Below are 11,544 nucleotides of genomic sequence, written 5' to 3' on the forward strand. Positions count from 1 at the left end.
TGAGAGAGAATATCCCTCCCTCTACCTCACTCTCACCTTGCCTCAAAAAAATATGGTCATTGATTTGATTTTGCGTGAGCGTGTGTGTTTCCACTTAGGGTACCAAAGCGGGTACCATTGCCATCCATAAAAATGAACCCAAACTTGTCATCAGACTAAAGAATCTCATTCACTACCTATGTTTGGAAGTTGTAGTCACAAAGTTAAAGAGAAGCATCAATGAGCTCAAAATTGGAATTTACTTTATTTTCCTTGTCATCCGTGTTGACGATGATGATGGTATCTATATAGAGGACAAGGCCATTAGGGGGACACCTTGTTGTAGGGCTTGAGGTGTTGTTATGATAAGCTAATTGAAACAAGACTAGAGTATTAATTCATATGATTAATGATGTTAGAATCAATGCCAAATTCATCGCAAAGAATCTTTGCAACACTAGAAATATGATCCTCGTGAGGTGGCACGATGAGAGAAATCATGTTGATTCTATTGCTACAAGCAGACTCAAGACCTTTAATCAAGTTCTTGATTTCTAGATCTTAATTTTGTGATTGATTTCTCTACTTTGAGCTTGATATGAGGACCTTGGATGATATTTAGCAAAGCTAGAGATTTTTGCACATGGGAGGAAGCAAGGGATGTCACCAAAGCTCTGATACTATCTATTTGGGTAGAAGCTATGGTAGGTGAAGACAATAGGAAGCCATGGATAAGAGTGGGAGAGGTAGATAATACACACACACAACATAATATTTTTTGGTGCCTTACATAGGATCGTACATGTTCACATATACACGATTTCCCAAGTTGAACCCCAACAAAATAATGTTGATAAGGTGCTTGAAGGCAAAATGACTTTGCTAATTGCTAAAGGGGAAGACTCCATTCTTTAATCCGTAATAAATATCAAGTGGAACATTGAATCATATGTCTATGGATTTTAGTATAATGCTGATCTATCATAAAAGGTCATGACTTGATCCGAGTGACTACGGACTACATGACAAAAAAATGTATTTAAATCCCACATAAAGTGATCAAGTATGATAACTAGCATGCTACTTTATTTATGAGAAATAATGTGGCTAGCTTGTGTTATCACAATCATTATTTTACAGTAACTTTTTGAGTAATATCTCCAGAAGTTGGGTGTCACTAGTATCAACCCTTAGAAAAATCTTGCTCAATCCCCCCTATTGATATTGATGTGCTTGCAACATAAAACAAAATTCACCAAATTTGCAATAGAATTTAGAAAATCTATTCATAGGAAACCTTATTTGTCTAGCACATGCACTATAAGACACCCTTAGGGAAATTTGAAACATTGATACTATCTTGAAGATCGCCAAGGGGACAACCGTCTTAAAGGTCACCAGGGGGAACACCATCTAACAACATTTTGGAATGCTAGTGAGGCGGTCCGGGGAAAGCAACAAGCGATACAACCTCTAAACATGACTCCTCAAGGCTCCCGTGCTGCTCGATTGGGGATGGGGAAACCACAAGCAAGATAAACTACCAACAAACCCACAGCCAACAAGTGAAGGGGCACCACCTAGTTATGGGATGTGAAATAGAACTCAAGAGAGATTTTGTCATGACCAAGAGGGGGCGCAACAAAACACACACAAAACATCTCACACCAAGACACACCAAATGGTGCAAGAGAGAGCCAATGCAAAGGGAAGAGAGAGTCTAGGAATGAAGTTTGTGTTGGTATACCTGCAATGCCCACCTTTTTCAGTTTTGCCACCACAATATATGATGCACAATTTGTAAGGCCCCCATATGAGGAGAAGCCAATGGTGCACACATATTTGGTGCATTCCAGTTTTGCACGCTGATAAGATCTCTATTTGTAATCGTGGATAGCACGGAGAAAATTCAGGGGAAACTTTGGGAGACTATTCCTTTTCACCAAAATATTCCTTTATGCCAGAATACCTTGGCCGGAAGACAATTGGAAACTGGACATTTGGTGGCCGATGTCCGGTAGTCCTTGGTCTTTGGCTGGTGGCAGGATTTCCTTGTCCAGTAGATGATTTCTAGAAGGACTTGTCTACCCAAAAGCAACTATACATGGGCACATGGGAGAGTCCTACTTGGACTTGGCTATCTAAGGCCGGTTGCACATGGGTGTTTAGAGGCTCCCTTACATCTATATAAGGAGGCCTTCTCATGAGTAATTTGGTAGAATGGTGTGCACACTTGATGCAGACAACACATCCTTGTGTAAGTATGTTATTTCCTTGAATTCCTACTTACTCTAGTTGTCTAAATTGTCATCTAAGCTCTACCTTGAGAGTGCATGGGTGGATGATTCCATCAATTTGTAATAGTGTGCTAATCTAATGTTTTTGATTTGTCGCTAATCTACTTTGCATCGTATCTCTCTCTTCTCTTCTTGCTACTAGATCCTTATTGTATCTCGTATTTCTTACATGGTATCAGGGCACTAGGTTCTCATAGCTAAGAAAGTACGAGAAGTACTTGTATTACTTTGCAAAATCAATTATGTCGGTGGTTTCAAGTGCTATTGCCGATGCTACTCTTCTTTGCATCCGGCCACTATCATTCACCGAAGGAAATATTGACGGCACCAACTACACATTGTAGAAATTTAAAACTTTCGTAATTCTGGATTCATATGAATTTCTGGATACGGTGCTCGGGCCAAATGGTGCAGATGTGGAGCCCACTGCACAAATGATCCGGCAAATCCAACCATTGTAATTTACCCAAATGCTACTCTTCTACGTGCCTGGAAAAGAAAGAATGCAGTCGTATTATGCACCATTGTCATGTGTGTAAGTGATTCTGTCCTCACTTTGGTTCATCATACCACCAAAGCACATGAAGCTTGGAACATATTGCCTCGCCAATATGAGGTGCAGAATCACACTAGAACTCAAGATTTGCAAAATCACCTTGTTGCTGAGAAACTTACTGATGGAGAGAAAGTGGAGGCCTTTTTTAAGCGGATTAAGCACCTCCAAGATCAATTAGCTGTCGTTGGTGTGGCTATTTCTCTAGAAGGTTTAGCTCAGCACTGCATTTTCATACTTTTGGAGAGATATGATGGTCTCGTTATGGCATTCAACACTTACATTCGTCAACCCCTCTTATGTTTGAAGAACTGAGTGCAATGTTGCTTGAAGTGTAAGAAATACGGAATTCAATAAGGATCTAGTAGCAAGCAGAGTAGAGAGAGATACGATGCAAAGTAGATTAGTGGAAAATCAAAAATTTAGATTAGTGCACTATTAAAAAGTGATGGTTCAGCCACCCATGCGCTCTCAAGGTAGAGCTTAGATGGTGACTTACAACTAGAGCAAGTAGAAACACAAGGGACTAACAATCCTTACACAAGGATGTGTTGTGTGTATCAAGTGTGCACACCATTCTACCAAATTACTCACCACAAAGCCTCCTTATATACATGTAAGGAAGCCTCTAAACACCCATCTGCAGCCTCCCTTAGATAGACAAGTCCAAGTAGGACTATCCCATGCGCCCGTGTGTAGCTTCTTTTGGATAGACAAGTCCTCCTAGAAATTGACCACTGGCCAAAGACCATGAACCACCGGCCATCGGACGACCATTCTCCGATTGTCTTTCTGCCGTCTAGCCAAGATATTCCGGCGAAGGGAAAAATAAGTCATTTGGAATTATTCAGAACTATACGAGTCTTTCTTACTAGTCATATGTCATATGAAGAGGAGCTGCGACATATGACTAGTGAGAAAGACTGGTATACTTCTTAGAAGGCTCTACAGGAACCCATAAGTGTAATTGTTGGGAATACTTCCAAATGTCTAGCCGAAGGGTCTGGGACGATTTCTTTTTTAGTAAGTGAAACTAAAGAGCTTAATAATGTGTTGTACGTGCCTCAAATTAAGAAGAATTTGTTGTCCATTGTTGGAATCACTGATCGTGATCTTGAAGTCTGTTTCAAGAAAAATGGAGCAAAACTCTCGCATTCTAAAGGCAACACAACAAGAAAGGACATAAGGCGCAACAACCTCTATGAACTTTGTGCACTTAATTATGATCACTCTAGAAAAAGGTACAACTCGATTATGACATGAGAGATTTGGTCACTTAAGCACTGTTGAGCCAAAAATGATGCGAAAATTTGGGATGGGGGCACACATTCCTCAAATCTCAGATATGAATGAAGTTTGTGAAGCTTGCATGATGGGCAATCAACAAAGAAAGGCATTTCCACAAGAGAGTAGTAATCAAGCTCCATCTCCTCTAGAGTTGTACACGCAGATCTCTATCAAAAAATGTCTACATCTGCTTTCACTAGATCTTTATACTTTTTTTTGTTAGTCAATGACTTTAGTAGAAAGATGTGAGTGTATTTCATTTGTGAGAAGTCTGAAGCTTTTGGAAAGTTTACAAAATGTGGCAAAATCTTGTAGAAAATGAATGAGGAAAGATGGTGAAGAAGCTTCGCACAGATTGAGGAGGAGAATTCATCTCAAATGAATTCAACAATTACTGCAATGAGCATGGCATACAACTATACTTTATTGAAACTTACACACCACAAAAAAATGGAGTTGTGGAGCTTTGCAATCGGACGGTGGTAGAAATAGAAATGGCATGGTGTACGCTCAAAGCCAAGGGTATGGCAGATTCCTTTTGGGTTGAAGAAATAACTACAGCAATGTACATTCCACAAAAGGATGGCGAATCCGCACACCCTTCACACATACACAAGCTCACTCCAAAACACAAGACTAGGTGGCGATTCCGCACACCTCACATGGGCAAAACATTGCAAGAAAACATACTCACAAAACCTCAAGCTTTATTTAGAGAATTAGGCGATGAAATGGGGAGCATAGGGTAGGGGAATGAGAAGGGAGAGAGTGGTAGATCACATGGCGGATAGGTGGGAGTTGATGGCGAAGACTCGCACGAGGATTATGGCCATCATCCTTCATTTAGTTGCCCTTCTTCTTTCATAGCCAAGGATGTAGAGTTCATGCTCAAGACAAGCATGGTGATTGCAGTGATGGTGATGGTGTGGGTGTGGGTGTGTGCACTAGGCACACACAGTGCATAGTGTGTTCTTTGGTGATGTTGTGTGTTTTTGTGTGATGGTGACCCCTCTTTATATAGGGGAGGAGGGGGAGAAATTCTAGAATTTAGAAATGAAGAAATCATTATCTACATAGGCCATGTGACTGTGGGCCCCACTTGTCTGGCTGTGTGTATATGTGCCAGAACAGCAGTCTCATGAGAGAGAGACTAAGAGAGAGAGATGGGTTGATGAAAAAAAGTGAGAGGTGACATGGAGAATAAAGTTATTACAAGAGGGGAGAGAGGGGAGTGTGTTCAGAGGTGAATCTGTGTGCAGATGTGTGTGAACACAGGAAAAATCAGGTAACCACCGGGTGGGGATGGGTTTGTGGGCACCTTTTTCAGTGAAACTGAGTGTGTGTGAGTGTGGGGGAGGTTATTTAGCTACAAGACAAGAGACATGGCTCCCTTTAGAGAGAGAGGGGGGTATTTGGGTCATGGGATATAATAGGAGAGAGAAAGAGGGGGTGGGGTATACTATTTTGGAAGATAGGGTAAGTTGCATGTGAGTTGGTGCATTATTGGTGAGTTATAATGCATTATTGGTGAGAGGTGGGGTAGCTTGAGGGGAGAGAGAAAGGAGAAAGGACAAGGGGAAGAGAGAGGGGGTTGATCTTTTGAGTGGAGGAGAGGAAAAGGGACACACAGCGGGGCAACAGTGAAGAAAAAGGAGGTAAGGTGGGGATGGGCTACCCCGCAGGCATGAGCTGGCCTATTTTACCTTTCTTATATATTTACATAATCATACTTTATTTTTTTCTTACTTTTTCCAATGCCTTTTATCACCCCCTCCCTAAGAGGGGGTTTTCATGGGGTGGGGACGAGAGAAGAGGGGTATGGGAGCTTGGCTTGTGAAAAGCCCCCATCATTAGCCCTCCCCTTTTGTCTAGAGGCATTCATGTCTCTATCTCATCTGTTTGATCATTATCGTCAGAGGTGGCGGCTGATGGTGTGTCCTCATCTGGAATGTCAATTGGTGGAGCCTGGTCAAATCGAAGAAAATAAGGTTTTAGTCGCCAACCATTTACCCTGGTTTTATGAAGTTTTCCATCAGCCTCCATAAGCTGGTAGCTTCCATTGGCATACTTTTTCCTGATGATGAAAGGACCTTCCCATCGGAGTAGGAGTTTCTTATCCTTGTGCCTGTCGAAGCGATTGTCGTAGCGGAGCACCAACATTCCTTTCTTCAATTCTTTTTTCTGGAGATGCTCGTTAAAACTAAGCCGTCTATGCTCTGCTTGTGCTGCATAATAATTTATTACTTCTTCTCTGTCCAGCTGCAGTTTTTCCAAGTTGATGATGTGATCTCTCAAATGCATGTTGGCCTGTTGAAGCTGGCTTGCCATTACTCTGAGACTTTGTAGTTGCACTTCAATGGGGAAGATTGCTTCCTTACCAAATACTAGATGATACGGTGTGAATCCCAAGGATGTACGAAATGAAGTTCTCTAGGCCCATAAAGCTGGTAGTAGATACTTGTCCCAGTCCCCAGGATGATTGTTTACCTGCTTGGTAATAATTTTAGAAACCATTCCATTTACCTTTTCAACTAGGCCATTACATTGAGGGTAATATGGTGAAGAGTGCCTCCTTGTAATGCCCAGTTTCTGCATTAATTCTCCTACCAAGTCTGCTCTGAAACCTGGCCCTCTATCAGAGATGATCTCTAAAGGTGTGCCAAACCTACAGAATATGTGCTCGTAGATAAATTTAGCTACCTCTACCGCTGTGATTCTAGCGGCGGCTGTAGCCTCTGCCCATCTAGTCATGTAGTCGACCCCCATGATAATGTAGAATTTTCCTGAGTTGGCCCTAGGTAATGGCCCAATGGCGTCGATACCCCATTTTTCAAATGGGCCATATGAGAGAATAGGTGTCTGTGGTTTAGGCATAAGTGATCTAGTGCTGGCCTTTTGACACAACTTACATGTTTTGCACCAGTGGTGTACATCACGGTTGAGGCTAGGCCATATGAAGCCTGCTTGCAAGATTTTCCTACTTGTTATTTCTAGGGCAAAGTGACCACCACAAACCCCGTCGTGACAGCTAGCAATTACTCCCGTGATTTCGTGAGAGAGAGGGACCTTCCTAAGTATTTGGTCCTTACCCTTATAGTACAAACCATCATTGATGAGTCGATACCTTGTGGCCTTCCGCGTCAGCCATTGCTTCTGTCCCTTTGTTAAATCTAATGGGCATTCTCCTGTTTCCAAAAAATGCATGATGTCAGGCAAGGCATCACTGCCTTGAAATAGAGGGAGCTTTAGCTTTATTGCTCCAACCACCACTTCCTGTAGTCTTTCACTTGCTAGGGCATCTGCTTCTTGGTTTTGAGCCCTTGGGATATGGTGTATTTGAACTTCTTCAAACTTACCCAACAAGGTTTTTACACCACTTAAGTGAGTCCTTAAACTAGGATTCTTGCATGTCCATGCTCCATTTACTTGCCTTACCAGAAGTAGAGCATCCCCAAATACATTAAGGCGTTGTACACCTTGCGAGACGCACCATTGTAGACCCTTGGTTAGTGCTGCATACTTAGCTTCATTGTTAGAATGTGAATCTAACAATTGGCCCAACGAAAATACCTTTGTCCCTTTGTCATCAAAGACCACTATGCCTGCAGCTGCTTTGTCGGATTCTCACTTGTAGGCTCCATCAAAGTAGAGAGAGTATGCTCCTTCTACCATCGGTGTTACTGGAGGTAATCGGACTTCTCCTTCCTTAGATTGCTTCTCCTTCCCTTCAAAGACTTGGTAGGTCATGAGTCCCCCCAAACTTACCCTTGTCGTGCTTTCTACCTGTACCGTGTAGTCAAACTCTTGCAGACGAACTAGCCATTTAGTAATTCTAGCAGACACATCCATGTGTTGTACAACATAGGGAAATATTTCATCCGTGGTTAGAATCACAAATTGCTTAGGCAGCAAATATGACCTAAACTTTGTAGTTGCAAATCTAAGAGCTAGGACTAAGTGTTCCACATTGGTGAAACCTTTCTCTCCTGCTGTCATCATTCGACTAGAGAAGTAGATTGGCCTCATGAAAGATGTCGTCATATCCTTTTGGAGTAGCACAACCCCCAATGAGTCATCACCAACACTTGAGGTGACATAGAATTTTTCATCCCACTTAGGTGGTGAGATAGTTGGCAGAGTGGCTAAGACCTCCTTTACCTTGTTGTAGTGATGTTCGCTTTCCTCGTCCCAAGTGAAAGTTGATCTTTGAGTGAGTTGTTGCAGTGGTAGAACAAATTGTGATAGTAGACGTATGAATCTACTTAAGTACCTCACCTTCTGTAGAAAAGAGACCAGTTGACGTGCGGTCGTTGGTGAAGGTAGGGTTATGAGTGTGGACACCTTACTTGGGTCGGCGTTGATACCTTTTGCTGAAATTTCATGGCCTAGTAGAATGACTTTACTCTCCCCAATGTGGCATTTATCCACATTTAATTGCCCACCTAGGCTCTGCAACCTGGCCAAACCTTCAGTTACCTTTTCTAAATGTGAAATACGGGAGCTATATATACAAAAATCATCAATGAACACTCTTATGGATGTTCCAAAGAACGGTTGAAAAACATATGTGACATATCTTTGGAATTTGGCAGGTGCATTTGTGAGACCAAATGGCATAACCCTGTATGCAAAACAACCCCATGGCATGATAAAAGTGGTTTTTAGCTGATCTTCCAAGACTATGCATATTTGAAAGTATCCAGAATAACCATGACAGACGGTATAGCATTCAAAACCCGCTACTTCATTCAGAATTTCATCCAAGAAAGGGAGAGGAAAGTGGTCTCTCTTTGTAGCTGCATTTAGTGGTTTGTAGTCAACACAGACCCTCCACTTACCATTATTTTTAGGCGTCACCACTACGGGTGACACCCATTCTGAGTTTTCTACAGGATAGATGAATCCCGCCTCCAGCAATTTCCTTACCTCGGCCAAGAGTGCCTTTTCTTGTATGACCCCCAGTCGTCGTAGCTTTTGCACAACTGGTTTTACCCCTTCCTTCAGCTTAATATGATGTTCCACCACTGTAATGCCTGTGATTCTTTCATAGTTGTCAATGAACAGGTTAGGAAATCCCATCAACATTTGCAAAAAACTATCTTTCTCCTCAAGTGTTAATTCCGTAGACAACATACCCTTCAACCTACTTCCTCCCAGGCCAGGTGATTTGCTCTCCTCTTCATTGGGTTGCCCTTTTGGTGATGGATCACCAGTTGTGCTTACCCTTTGTGGATCCTTCATAATGATACCCATCACATCAATGGAACTGTCACTTTCGTCGGTGGATGTGGTCTCCTCCTCAGAACTGGAAGATTCGCTAGTGGTTTCATTTGCCGATGTTTCCAGATTCATTTGCTTCTGCTTGCCAATCCTCATGTCATAGTAGATTGTCTCCCCTTTCTTACCGGTCATGCGTAGAAGGCCAGTACCCCAGTCCTGTTTTTCCTTCATGGCCATCAACCATGGCCTTCCCAAAATTAGTGGATAGCCCTCCCCCTTATTAGGCATTACAAAAACATCTACCTCTACCTCAGTGTTGAAAGCTTTGATTTTCACGGCACTTACCACACCCACACACTTAACTTTTGCGTTGTTTGCCATCTTTGCCTTGCATGGAGAAGGCCTGTCAACCTCGAGCCCTAATCGAAGCATCATAGCTTCGCTCATTACACAGATTTGTGCACCTCCATCAATGTAGGTGTTTCCAACCCTCTTTCCTTTTATGTTTACGTCGACAATTGGAAGGATGTCATCCATGTTGCATCCCGAAATTCCTCCGGCTACCTTTGTTTTGGAGCGTCTTGTACTTACCATTTTAGACCATTGTCCCCTTACTTTTGGTGCAAGATGTAGCAGCTGTGGCCATGTAATCTTCGGTCCTTGCTCTGCCACATCCAATGTTAGATCATATGGCTTAGAACTTTCCCCTAGCTGGAAGTCGGTGATGCCCAATTTCCGTCGTGGCCTGGATGGCCTCTTGCTAGTTTCTCCTCTCATGCTTCTCTCATCATCTGATTGTGTAGCCTTCTCCCTCCTAGCTCTTTTCACAGTCATGGCCTCAAGTGGTTCTAAAAAGGTTACCATCTCCTTACCCTTGTCCCTCTCCTTTGCTTTGGGTGGATCCACTACTACGGCTTTTCCTTTCTCTCCTAGCCTTATGATGTTTAGAGGGCAATCAGGTGGTGGGGCTGGTGGAAGAGGTGGGATGGATGCTTGTAGTGGTGTCTGGGGTGGACGTAGAATTTGTGTTGGTGGCGGTGGTGCTCGGGGTGGGGGTGTTCTTTCTCTAGGGGGTGACAATTGGTTCCTCCTACCTCCTCTATTATAGTTTTGTCGTGGTTTGGGACAGTAGTACATACCGTGACTGTCTTCTCCGCAGTTGTAGCAATGAAACTCCCTATTTTGTCGTCGTGCTCTTCCAGGGTCTTGATCTCTTTCTTGACTCCTCCCTTGCTGTATTAAGTGGAGAGACAAATTCTGCAGTTGGTCAGTAATATGGGCCAACATATCTTGTTGGTCATCTCTTACCCCAAGAGCCGTTGGTGGTGGTATGGTGGTTGTCTTAGTTGCTGGTCGACGCGATGTTCCTGCTTCTGTTGATTCGGTTTCCTTGGCTTTCATTCGCAACTTCTTGTCCTTAAGGCGAGAAATCTCAACGGCTAACTCGTACGTAGCCGGGAATCTACCTTTCACCTTCTCCTTGAGAAGCGGCCATAAGCCATGCGTGAACCGATCTTTTTTTAGGAAATCGGGTGCAGCTTCCCCCCTAGCCAGTGACTCAACCCACCATTCCCACAAATCCACAAATTTGGACTCATAGGTGGCATATTCTAAAAGACCCTCCTGCTTCAAGTCTCTCAACTTGTCCCACAACTTTTCTGACGTGGTACCTCCCCCAAAGCGCCTCTTAAAAGCGGTTTTTAAGGGTTCCCAGTCATCCTTGGTTTCTTGTGGAAGTGCATTGTACCATGATCTAGCTTCTAGCTTCATGAGATGCTTAAAGATTCTAACCCGGGATTCATCCGTATCTTTGTTGCTCACTACACATGCTACTTCAAAGTCATCTAGGAAGTCTGTTACCAAATCCTCCCCCTCCTTTCCTTTAAATGTTGGAAATGCTACACTTGCCATGATTACTGAGAGAGAGCTAGAAAGACACACTGCTTAACTTGCAAAAGTTTTTTTCTTCTTTACAAGGAGGCTTGTATACCCTCTTATACTAGGACATAGATTAAAACTTCAAACGGTACATTGCCTTGTACAAAGGTAAGACAAATGGTTGATCTGATGCCAGAACCTCAAAAAATCGCTCCGCACCTAGCATGGTGTCAATGACGTGCTGGTAGTGAGCCTTCAAATCCAGTATTACCTTGATTGAGCGTACATGTGTTGGTATGTGTGATATGTCTTGAGGTAGGTTGTAATGAT

The sequence above is a fragment of the Adiantum capillus-veneris genome, chromosome 9 (assembly GCF_014529385.1).
Source record: "Adiantum capillus-veneris isolate H3 chromosome 9, ASM1452938v2, whole genome shotgun sequence".
NCBI classification, from domain to species: domain Eukaryota; kingdom Viridiplantae; phylum Streptophyta; class Polypodiopsida; order Polypodiales; family Pteridaceae; genus Adiantum; species Adiantum capillus-veneris.